Source organism: Sprattus sprattus (genome assembly GCF_963457725.1).
Source record: "Sprattus sprattus genome assembly, chromosome: 5".
Taxonomy (NCBI): Eukaryota; Metazoa; Chordata; class Actinopteri; order Clupeiformes; family Clupeidae; genus Sprattus; species Sprattus sprattus.
The window spans coordinates 25,390,447-25,404,176 of NC_137924.1; positions in this window are offsets into that span (position 1 = coordinate 25,390,447).

Below are 13,730 nucleotides of genomic sequence, written 5' to 3' on the forward strand. Positions count from 1 at the left end.
TGTGGAAGTGAGAGTGAGGTTTTGTGGCGGGTGAGGCGTTTGCTCTCCCGCTCTCACACACTCTCGCGCTGGGAGCCTATAATCTGACGTGTGGCTAATTGACGTGATCTCGGGGCCGCGCTCTCGTCTCCCTCCCTTGGGCTCCCGGGCCTGGCGGGCCACGTTGCCCTGCGTCACGTTGTCAAAACACGGCGTCACGCTCGCCGGACAGGGGCTAGGTCGCGACCTTGTGACACTGACACACAGCGTGTGCGGCACACACACCCTGGAGCGCACAAAAGGAAAGAGATAACTTTAGCTCCCCTTCCTGCTGTGGAATTAGCTCTGCCGGCTTCTCCCTGACACCAGTAATTTAGCAAATCCGCTGCTAGAACATTAAAGTGATGCATTAAGAAGCCCAACATCTGGTCCAGTGTTAATTACACATCAAGACGGATCAAGAGCGAGCGGCCCACGCGGTTTGGCCCCAAAGAGATGGATGAGGGACGGAGGAGTCAGCTGAGTCTCTCCAGGAACCCGGGGACCTCAGACCGACAGCACAGGGCATTATGGAGACATCATCCCTTCAGATGATGGGGGGGACGACGACAAAGGAAAGCGGAGTGAAAAATGTGGAGATGAAACAAAGTAAAGAAGATACTTAGAGGACTGACCTCCGCCACGTCCCCCAAAAAAAAGTAATAGAGGAAGGAAGCTGACGTTGAGGTTCATAAGTCCACAGAGGTATTTAATGGAGCATATTTGAGAGGCAAAGTGTATTCTTTGAGATTACTGGAAAGTTTTTTTCCCCCCCCTTTGTTCAATGCCTCAGTTTTCTATTAAAGCCGTCTGCCATTCTTGGCCCCCCTGATACAGATTACTGGCAAATCCTATAGAATGATGTGAGCGGAAAAGCCTGGCATGAGAATTCAGACGTAGGAAGCTCATAACCTCCTGGCGACCCCAACTCAGCAATCACAAAGAGTAATCACTGACCCATGGTGTCCGATTTCATCCACCCTTGAGTGAGGCTCGCTCTAACACCTCTGAGTCTCAGGGTTAAATGAGTGTGATGCTAATCCAGCACTCGAATGAGGGATTATCTGGATGAGAAGAAGATGGGCAGACTGACCATGCCATCATCCCCCACTTCTGATAACACAGAGGGCCTCATCAGTGGACAGAGAAGCTCAAGACCGCGAACTGGATCACATCTGTCTGGTACCATGATTGCTCAAGACTGACTAGGGCTGAGGCTGGACTAGTGGTTTGAACATCCCAGAGGGTTACATTTAGTGGGCTGCCTATCATACATTTGTGAATATAAGTGGTTGGTTTCCTTTTACAACTTCTGCTGCATCCAATCAAATCAAGTGTGTTGTAAATCTTGGGCTCAGCAGTAAATGTGCTGGGGCAGGGACCTGTCTTGTTTTATTGTGTGAAGCAAATAGCACTATGCAAATCCTGAGGCTAATGGTTTTGTTCCTTTGTTGAGCCTGTGTGGCAGTAGGAGGTGAGGACGTTCAGCAGTGATAGTTGCGAAAAGGTGTAAACCAGGGGTCTTCAACAGGGGGTCCGCGGAGGTACTGCAGGGGGGTCGCGAAATCTTTGGTTGATAAGACATTTTTTTATATATTTCTAATAAAAAAAAATAAAAAAAAATTCAACCATTTTTTTATTCTCACAAATTTAAATGTCTTCCGAATCAGAATTGTATTTATTCCCTTTAAATTTACATTAACATAAATCCAACATATTTTAGCACCGTAAAAATTGATCGAGAAGACGTTATCTTTCAGTCCAAACGACACACTCAGCTACCCACAGGAGCTCTCTCAAGCTGGGCACCGCTCCACTCACAGCATCTTTCATGCAAATACGACAGCACAGGCACTAGCCAATCAGATCGCGTTTCTGCTCAAGTCCAAAGAGCGCGAAGATCAAAAATAGAAGATGGCGGACCAAACTCCATAGTTGCTCTTGTTTGTACCTATAAATTGTTTGTTTGACATTTTTTTGCTTAGATTTAAAAAAATAAATAAAGAGAAATAGACACTGTACAAGGTCAAAAAACTTTAATTGTAACTGAAAAATAAGTCTGAGAGGATTTGCGAGGTGTATGAGCCCCCTAGCTAATGTTAGCATGCTACTACCTACAATCTTAACAACTCGCTAGCGGTGTGATTGGTTTGTTGACCTGTCAATCTCACTATAACATCTATGTTGTCAACACAACTCCATGCGCCAGACTCCTCCTCCGTCATCCGTTGGATCGTGTCAGTCAGGAGTTATTGAAAAGAAGATACATCTTAATGTGGGAGGATGTGTGCCATCGACAGATGCTTGAGGATTCACTGTCCCTTTTTTATGTATGATGAAATAAAAACATATATCTGTGAATTATTTTAGTAAGTTGTTATTAATTGTTAGCTCAGAGTTGTTTGCAAGATGTATGTTTATAAATGGCAGTGGCACGGCCACCCTGTACCTTTCATGTTGTTAAATGTTAAATTAAATTCCATGTTGAAAAATGTTAGGTTAAATTCAATGTTAAAAAATTAAAATGTTAATGAATATATTAACCTTTGTATTATTTGAATAGCTAAGTATTGAATACACAATAACAGGGTAGCTATGTTTATTTGGCACTAGGCCCAGTATATTATAAACAACATTTTATGCAATTTATATAGTAGGGGGTCCCTGCTCATCTCACCATCAGTTTGGGGGTCCCTGGCCTGAAAAACGTTGAAGACCCCTGGTGTAAACAGTATGGGGGTCCCCGCTGTTTTAATGATGTATTTGAGAAGTTCAATTTGCTCAGTCGCCGAGTGTGGCTTTTGTTTCTTTTATGAAAGGTTTCTAACTCTCGCTTTCCCTTATAGTGAGTGGACAATTATCCTGCCATTTCAAACAGACGGGAGTAAAGTAATTCCATTAGTTGTGTTTTGGTCTTGTTGATGTTCTTTGTCTTTGTCTTCATGCTGGGCTAAATGAGCAGCTGCATGGCTGTGTTTGAGTGAGCAATGGAATTCCCGTGTCATTTCAGGAGCAACTTTGAATTCTTCCAGTGGCATTGAAAATGGTGGATTGTGTTTTTTGGGTAGTGCTGCCCAAATTAACGTGTTACAATTACTTTGAAATCAACATAATGAACATGTCTGTGCATAATATTATGTTTAAAATATCTTTGTTCAATTTTTCAAGCTTATTGAACACTTCAACTAACAGAAAAAGCCATCAGGCTGCACACCATGTTTTAACTACCAATTGGCTGACTTCAAAAAGTAATTTCCCTCGATTGACAGCACTAGAATTGGGGTGTGTTGGTTTGTTTGTTTTAATCTTTATGTTTTTGTCATTTTCAGACAGCTTTTTAAAACTTAAAATCTACTTTTCAGTGCAATATCTAGTTTTTCAAACAAAAGATTTATATATTGGTCAGGGGCTGCTAATTCCTTGCTGTTAGTTGGGAACAATCAGTGGGATTGAAAACCAGGGACTGATTGGCTGTTCCTGTGAACTGCAACACCTATATTTGAAAAAGACAGAGAGAACAGGATAGAGAGAACATAAAGTTGTTTACCCAGCCTGCCATGGAGCATGGATAGGAAAGGAAGCATGTAGTGGTGTGAGAGATGGAAAAATAAATCATCAGACAGGGGAAGCTGAAATATTGCGAGACTGAAATCAAAATTACCCAAACTCAATTTCTAAGATAGAGTTACTAGCAGGAAACTATTGTTTTACCAGGAAGTCAGGTTAAGGATCCACATCGGGGCCAGTCCACATAGGAGATAAATTCAGTGGTCATCTCAAACTACCTAAAAGCTACAACTAAGAAGAGACTGGGTGACCTGACAAACTGCTCCAAACCATATTGATACTAAACAGTTAGTGGAAGAGTTTAGATCCTTACACGTTCTTGATCACTTATCCACAAAAAGAACAGCACTTTGAGTTTTACCTTACCCTGTCAAACCCCACGTGACAGCAGAAGTTGGATGGAGGATGAAGTCAGGTACACAATCGTGCGATGTTTATACCCAATCAAAGTGACAATAACTCTCTGGAAACTGGGGGTCTCAAAATGGGATGCGAATTTTGAAAAAGCATTGCAGCAACAAACTCATACAACAGAAAAAAATCTTTACACTTACCAAATGGCCTTCCACAATCTTGTAAACCATTTTCATATAGATTGGTGAGGATGAATGCCCACCACACCCTCCCCTGGTTTCACTTTCAACAAGTAAGGGAATCTAGAGTTTATCCCCCTTAAAAGAGATTAAGCCGAAAGTTAAGCGTAGCCTACACTAAACTTCAAGGGGCTATCCTTGCAATTTTGAACTTAGTCATGTGGATCAATGAAAGCACACAAAAACAAAGACTTTCTGTTTGGGACTAACAGATTTGGTGAGTCATTGTTTGTTTGTTCTACTTACCTAGAGCTTGAGGAAAAACTACCTCAGCAGATCCACTCTTGCCAATGAACACTGCAGCAATTATTACACACGCTTCGTTGACAAAGACTGCAGATGGACCTGACTCTTTACTCTTGTCCAATAGGTTCAAAATTGCTGGCCAATGATCCATTTCGGTTTAAATTGATGTTGGACGGAGAAGCACAGTATCTTATCAGTCTGGATTTGGTGGTTCACAGCTTTTTTTTCACAACGCAATTTGAAGGGGCTGCGGTTGTGCTTATCTGGCTTTCCAATGCCTGATGTTTTTTTCCCTCCTCCTGAAATGTCAGTCCTGACAACGGCAACATCAAAACAGGAGTTCCTCGTCTAAGTCCTTCACTTCAAAAACAAATGGTTTGCCCTCGCAAAGGTCTGAAATTCAGCCTTTGAGTGATCAACCTTTAAAATGCATTGAAATACATGAAAAAGAATGGCAAACACTGACACAGAGATATGTAAATGAGCAGGTATCAAATCCAGTTCATCCAGTCAAAGACAAGGACGAACACATTTAGGACTCTTAAATCATATTTTCCCTTGGATAACGTTTAGTCAAGATCTGTGCCCTTTGAATAGATGTACAGTTTGTTGATTTCCACATGCCTTTTAATATGATTGCCAAAGATAAGCAATATATTCACCTGAAAGACACAAAAAAGAAGCTCTCGCTCCTTATGAAGGGCAATCTGAGTCTGCCTAATGTGGCAAGTAGAAACCCTGAAAAGTTTTTAAGAAGCCATTTGTAATATATTTCATTCCTTCATTAGACTACATTAGCATAGTTCTGCTGTGGCTTTCAATCAGAAAAAAATCTCCAATATCCCTACTAGCAAGCTACATTCTAAAATGTGTCTATGTAAAATTACTGTAGCAACTTAAAGAGTTGACTTCATGGGCGCAGTCAACGCCATTGTCACACAGCCACATAATAATTATGATAGCAGAGATGATGACACAGACCGTAACCATTACATCTGAATCATTCATGAATGACACCAACATGAAGGCCTCATCTCCGTGGAGTTCAAGGGGCTGTGGATGCACATGTAAAATATGCCCTGATAAAAATATTACCTTGCAATTACAGAGTCCTAGTGCCTGAGAGGCAGTCGTGAAAGTGTGATAATTAAATGTAATCATCTGGGAAAATGTCATCATAATTGGTCTGTGAAGCTGCCACCACCTTCCTTTTTAATTCCCTTCTCACAGATAATTGGGCACTATTATATTCCGAAAAACTTACCTCTTCAAATAATGGTTAAACGCTAAAAGTCTATGAAAAAAAAAGACATTTCACCTGTCAGTCACATGTGTAGGTGTGATTGCTTATTCATTTGAATGTACAGTATACTGTATGTTGTATGTCTTCTACTATCTGAGAATGTTCCTCCAAAGTAATGTATAATATTGGCCGTGGTGTAGGAACCACCCTATCCATCCACATATGAGTTTCCCAGTATCCTGCTCACTGTCTCCCCTTCAGAAAAACAACGACGTAGCTCTGCCATAGCACCAGTGTTTCTGATCTACTAACACACACTCTGAGCAGTCCACTGGACGTGAACATCAAGCCTGCGCATGCAACCCCACTCCGCTAATGGCTTATTGATAAAAACGTCTCCTCCTCAGTCTCAGGTCTCTGGCCACATCTGCAAGAACAGGCCTCATTTGGGTGCTAACAGCGGCTGGAGAGAGAGATGCCGTCCAACATGCCGAGAGCAGTTAACGCTAGTAGCAGCTGATGGTGCGTGGAGCGAAGAGCGCGAGGAAGGATCGTCGTCAAGACGGGGAAAGGATGCCAAGGACCTCATTCGGAGGTGCTAGTGAAAGCTGAGAAAGAAAGTGAACACGATGAATGTGTTAAAAAAGTACATTCCATTGGTTTCAAATTAAATTGTCTGAAATGGATTCAATTATCTCAAATAGTCATTAATTACATATAACTTATGACTATAGCCTATTATAGAGTTTAGCCAAATACACCAACCTATCAGGATAAGATAAAGATATGCTATGATTAGCAGTAGATAGCTTTAAAGTCATCAGGGCAACTTTCAGCCAATAAAAACACTTCCAAATGTTCAATTGTCACCTCAATTTACATTCTCCACCACAGTCCTGATTAACATATCACAGGCCTCCAGAGAAGTCTCCAGCTGTCCAACACTATATCCCATAGTTTACACCATATCTATGCTTAGTTAGCTGCTGTGAATATCTCAATTCTAACTGCTGGATATAATGTAACAGCTCCTACCGCAGAGGGTGAGTAAAAAAAAACAAAAATACCCCACCCCTTCTTGCAGCTCTGTGTTGTCGCCTTATCTAGGAACAAATGAAGCAAATGGTGCTTTTGTTTTTATCGCTCCTGTCAAAGTTGGCTTGACTGAAGCATGATATGCTTTAATCCTAAATGAACATTTGGTCTGACGTCTTTGATCCTTCAGTCTGCGTGCAGTCATCAGCCAGAGTCAACAGAACTTGCACCCTGAAGAGCGATTCACATTTACATCAGTGGATGAGAACTGTGGTGCCTTTTTTTTTAGAATTCCCATTGAATCCTTTTGTCATAAACAGTAGCATTTTCGGAATTAAAGTCGAAAGTTATTTGCACAGAACATGTTAAGGGCAGCCATCATCAATGAACCACATCCTGTCCAATCTAGAGGCAATTGCACAACTAAAACAGCCACATGTGTCTCTATCTATGTACTAATATGTCCATTTGTGACTTAGAAAATACACCTGCTGTGCATCTTCCAACTACCTATTGAAGTAATTATTTTACCAACCATAAACAATCAAATATTTCTTGAAACCTACATAATCCCACACCACTTTTTTGTATCTCTTGAGTTAGAGTGAGAAGTACCAGTACAATATGTTACTGCCATTTTGAGTCTGTCTGTCAGTGATAAACCTTTTTATGGATTGTATATGGAATTATTAAGGACAATACAATACTTAATATCATAAAATAAGTAAGGTTATTTTCTTTAGTAATATGACTTTGAGGTTCTTACAAGTCTTTGCAAATGGCATGGATTAATCCGTTTGTAATTGAGAGATTATAGGAAATGGGTTCTCTTGGTTCGTTTGTGAAGATACAGTGGAATGTCATTACTAGCAGTCAGTTACTTAAAACCTGTGTAGGTGTGAAATTTCCTTAAGAGCTGTGAAATAACATTCAACTCCATGAACTCTATGAATATTCATAACGGTGAATGGTATATTCAAGCACATTGTATATTCAAGCAAGTAAAAAAACTAGGATAAAAGGATTGCATATTTCAAACTACTTTTGTTGTGTTTCTACACAGATGGCTTTGGCTGTGTTTGGCAGCTGCCTGATATATTCTGGCATGGTTAAAACATCATCCGCCTTATCTAGGATTGCATCTCCCCTGTCGTTATTCAAAATGTATGTGGCCCTACATTAGAAAAAAAATGAAAAAAGCTCCGCTATGAAACACATTATAAAAAAAGGTCCTGAAAACCTTCAGAAAAGGTCCCAAAGGATGTTCTGTTCTCAATGGATTGTCTCTCAGAACAAAAAATGTGTAAATGGTGCTATCGTTGATATCTTCGTTTAGCACAAAAATTAAGTGACACCGTTTGTTCAGGGGCCTAGGCGTCGTCTCTGTTTCGTCATCTCACCCGCAGCCATTACATATAAATCTAAAAGATTCAGTTCGCCAAGCACATGATGAGTTGGCAGAGTTCGCGCTCACCCCCTGAGCGAAACCGGGGCGCTTTTAAAACACTTTTAGTCTGAACTATCTGTGTCCCATGGCGTCGTAGGAGCGTGGGAGTCAAAGCTTTTGTGTAGGCTGATTTTTTTTTTGAAGACGTCATTGATATTTCGTGTCATGTGCTGCCACAGAGAGCAGGGCCCGTTCTGGCCCGGAGAAGAAGGGGTAAGGAAGGCTTCTGTTCTCAGGGCGCCCCCAGCTCCATAGACATTGGATCTGAGGCTGAGGAGGCAAGTACCTGGGAGGGGTGAAAGCATGTTTAATCACAGCTGTAGCTGTGTCTTTCAGCACCATTAGTCTATTCATTGTGTGTGCATACGTGTGCGTGTGAGTGTGAGTGTATGTGTGTAATTGAGTGAGTAGGTGGTTCATATTTAAAACTTCTTTTCTGTGTGTTGTATGTGCCCTTTTGCTTATCTCTGACACGGAATTCATTAGATGTATCATCACTGGGTGATGGTATCAGGAGAGTCACAAAGTGTTGTGGCTGTCAGGGGGCGCAAGGCTTTTATGTTCTCCATTCCAGGCTCCGGCTAATAGGCATCACTTAATTCAACAATTACTGACAGGATATTGTATTTCACTTCAGGGCTCCTTCTGTGGTGACCTTCCACTGAAGACTGCTTCCTACTCTCTCCCAGTTTTGGCCCCTGGAGGTGAGGAGAGGGGAGAAGAGGAAGGGGTTGGGGGGTTGGGGGGTGGAAAAATGTTCAGTGTCTTCAGCTGTTTTATGTGTCCCTATTAACCAAAGGTCTGCATGGTGGCACAAGCCATTAAAGATAAGGTCACATAGTGTGACAAACAATTTCTAATAGAAGGTAAACATAAAAGACCTCAGGCAAGAAGCAATGAAATGGAGCAATGTTGAAGAGTCAGGGGAAGCATGTTTATTAAATCAGACCCACGTGCGCAGAAAACATGGCACACAGAAGGGAGAGAGAAAAGAACTCGGCTTAATCACTCACCTTGGCACACCACATTTCCCCGAAACATAACGAGTAATTGCAATCTACGAATTGCATTATATTGGGCAAATGACATGAGTGATGAAGCAGGTATTAAATGCATGATGTGGATTTTTGTTATGCAGAGTCACTTACAGGTAATCTCGAACAGATGGTTTTGGCAGCCCTGTGTATTCATCTTGTCTTATTCTCTATTTTGCTTTCCTCGCCGCTTATGCGCACATACTGGCCCTTTCTTTTTACATGTTGGTACCAAGGTAAAAGCATTTAGAGGACGTCCAATGACCTTGAGAAAAGCAGAGAGCCGATCACAGCTGATTCTATCTATAAAGAGTAAACAGCATCTGAATGTAAATTCAGTCAATCAACGGCAGCACAAAACAAAAAAATAAAACATCAGACAGCGTCGTCTTTTCATGTTTCCTCTGTGGAGATGTTTATTATCATAAACCAGCAGCTCTGTTATAAATTGCTTTCCATTTTCGTTCTGTGTGTTCAGCAGTTATGCTGGTTTAGGCTCTCCTCAAAGTGTTCCAGTACCAGAAGAATGACGTAAAGCAGATGGAAGATTTGCTTGAGAAAATAAAACAGAATAAATAACACAATTATATGCACATTACACACTATATCAAAATTAAAAATGTGGGTTATGTTTATTCATAAGTAAAAACTGCAAACTGCAGAGAACTGCAGCACCAAACCCTTAACACTGACATGAATGACTTGGATGCACTTGGTGGTATGGGTACCATGTAATGTCAGACAGTCAGTCAGACAGAGACAAATGTAGGCGCTACCCTGTCCCAGACTCTTTCTCTTTTTTTGAGCTGGCACAAAAAGTGGTATGAATGCTATCAAGCTAAATAAATAAGAAACATGCTAGCTATGTTAGGTTTTTATGGATTACTTAACAGCTTTTGTAATTTATCTCATTGGCCTCTTGCTGATTCGTTTCTGACCCTGACACTGTGCTGTATACTTCTCAACATGTATTCTGTAAAGCACTTTTGCTGCAATAGAAATAAAACGTATTATTATTATAAATATAGAATTGATTTAATTCTTGTTTACTGGCTCCATCCCAACAGCACTCCAAAAACAGTTTTTACACCCACAGAAGATAAATTGTTATTGAACATTAAAAAACACAGCCTGCCCGTGGATGCTACATGCAAAAATAAAATCCGCAGCAAAACATGTAAATAAATAAATAATTGCATGTTGGGGTCCCAGGCCACCGCCTAGTCCTGCCTGAGTGCTTCAGCATGAGATAGATAGAAAGATAGATAGATGGATACTTTATTTATCCCGAGGGAAATTTTAGGACATCCAGTAGCTTAAACAACGAATGCAACTCACAGACACACATACACAAATAACAAACATATAGGGAGATACAAGATTGGGTCTGACCCTATGGTACAATGGTGAGGCATATGTGACGCTGCTCTGGAGTGGTCTCACACACTGGAGGACTGGGCAAGGTGATAGGTGCTAGGGAGGAGGCAAAGCCAAACACAGCAATGCTCCAGTCGTCACCGATCGCTACCAAGTGTTGCCAGGGAGACCAACTTTAGCAGGGAGTGTTTAAGTGGAGATTCTGTTCTTTACATATCCTTGGTTACGAATCCAAGCGTCATAGATAAAAGCGAGGGAATGAAAGATAAAAAAAAAAGCTGTGGTGCACATCTGTTCCTGAGACTGGGGTTGCTCTGACCATGGTGCTGAAAGCAAGAGTGTTTGGCTCACAGTGTTTGTCAGCTGAAAAAAACATCACATGAATTTCATCTCCATCTTCGTCTAGTCATTTGATGTCTGCACTGTCGGAACATTACAGCGCAATGATGGACAACACTGAAGTATTTCCTTATAATGTGCTAGCACTCACACAACAAGGCCCTCCAAAAAACATGCCACCTGCTACACCACCTACCACTGTAACCATGCCACCTGCTACACCACCTACCACTGTAACCATGCCACCTGCTACACCGCCTACCACTGTAACCATGCCACCTGCTACACCGCCTACCACTGTAACCATGCCACCCAGGGACGGACTGGCCGTCTGGCATACCGGGCGTTTGCCCGGTGGGCCGAGGTGCAATATGGGCCGATAGTCCCGAATTTTTATTTTTTATTTTTTTCCCCATATAATGGTTTGACCGGCTGGCCCACGAAAGTAGTTCATCAGCGGCCCTACTGACACTGGGCTGGCCCAATCACATCCCCTGGGCTGACCAACACAAACCCCTTTCGATTTGGACCTGCCTACATAATGCATTAGGACGGTAAATAAACTCAGCGTGGCCCATGGCCTTGACATGCTTGACACGCGCACGCTAGTCTGCGGCCCATTGGCTGTCTGCTTGAGTGACTAGGGGCTCGTCCAATCATATCAGCAAACACCTTCTACCTTTAGCTAAATGTTTGCCACGGCAGGGCCATCATCAGCTCCTGTGGATGACAGTGCTGGTGGCTACAGCCAGGGAGATACGATACAACGACCTACGGTAAGCTTACTGATCATGAATTAAAACGTCTCTAAAATATGTTTGACTTAGGACCTATGTTCTATGTCCAAGTTCGTTTGCATTGTAAATACAAGACAAGTCTGTAGCTGTTGCTAGCCCTCAGCCTACTTAGAGATGGGCAAAAATACATCAAAATGATACAAAATACAAAATACCCCTCAAATAAATGTATCAAAATAAAATACAAAATACTGTTGCCAGAAAATGTAACAAAATACAATACATGAATTTTGTATTTTTAAAATACAGGAAATACTTTTTCTGAATTTTCAGTTTTCTCACAATTTGGTATAGCACAACATTCAGGTTTGGGCTATTCAGTGGCGTAATGTAGTAACCACAGGGCCAGGTGCAGGCTATTATGACGGGCCCATGTCAGTGGTTTCGTATCCTTTTTTTCATGTTTGTAACCGCCGCCACAGGGCTCTCATTGCAATCTCTATGGCTTCCAGGAGAGCTATCCCCACCGTGCTTTCGTCATACGTAATTGCCAGGTAAGGACTAGGACGCGATCTGGCACTCCGCTGCGAGACTCTCCACTTTGTGAATGAGGCGTGTCTCACCTAGGACGCGGGTCTGGCACTCCGCGCCTGGGCGAGACGCTCCACTTTGTGAATGAGGCGCGCCTCACCTAGGACGCGATCTGGCACTCCGCGCCTGGGCGAGACTCTCCACTTTGTGAATGAGGCGCGCCTCACCTAGGACGCGATCTGGCACTCCACGCCTGGGCGAGACTCTGCACTTTGTGAATGAGGCGCGCCTCACCTAAGACGCGGGTCTGGCACTCCGCGACTGAGCGAGATGCTCCACTTTGTGAATGAGGCGCGCCTCACCTAGGACGCAATCTGGCACTCCGCGCCGATGAGACTCTTTTTAAAGACCTTAGCCTACTATAAATGTTGTTGAGACTCTTACTAAATATCTTACTCATTCTCACAGAGACAAAACAATACACGTAGCCTACTATAAACGTTGTTGAAATTTGTATTAAGTTGAAAGTCGGTAACAAAACAGAGACAAATAGCTACACGTCAAGCAATATCATTTATTTCCTAAAATACGTTTTACGAATCCAACTTACATTACCACTGCAAACTCACAACCTTACAGATAACGTATAGAAGTTGTACTAGCATTTGTATTCAAAGTTTACGCTTTAATCTACCAAAGTACTCATTGTTTAACAATACAACTTCCACAAGGTACAGATTATCTTTGACAACATTGGCGACCACATGTGACATCACACAGATAAATGACCGTGTAGCTATTTGTTTTGTCTCTGTGAGAATGAGTAAGATCTTTAGTAAGAGTCTCAACGACGTTTATAGTAGGCTGAGATCTTTAATAAGAGTCTCATGTGCGCCCGGGCCCCTGCCTCTATGCAATGCGGCGCGGAGTGCCAGATCGCGTCCTAGGTGAGGCGCGCCTCATTCACAAAGTGGAGATTCTCGCCCAGGCGTGGAGTGCCAGATCGCGTCCTAGGTGAGGTGCGCCTCACCTACAAAGTGGAGAGTCTCGCCCAGGCGCGGAGTGCCAGATCGCGTCCCGGACCTTAGCTCTAATTGCGTATAAGGACATCACACGGCTTTCATCAAGTCACATTGTGTAAAGATGGCTAACGTTCAGTGCAACAACTCGATTCGCTCTTTGAAAGAACCTCCTTTAAGTCGGTGTACTAGTGAAAATAATTTGACAAGGATCAAGACAGCATTCTAAGTTTTCGACCACAACCCTGTTTTGTGAAAAAAATGTATTTAACATGAGAGTCAATGAGAGAGATCTGGGGTGATTTCCTTTTCGGGCGGGCCATAAGAAGCAACACTTTTGGCAAATTGACTGATTCGACAATGACATTCAGAGGCAGATCAGATGGTCTCGTGGTAGAATCCGACAGAAAAAAAAATCTCCTTCTGCCTAAACACTGGAGAAAGTAATTTGAGTATTTTAAATACAAAATGACTCCACTCTAAAGTATTTTGATACAAATTACATTTGATTTTTTATCGGCCCTATCAAATACAAATTACAAAA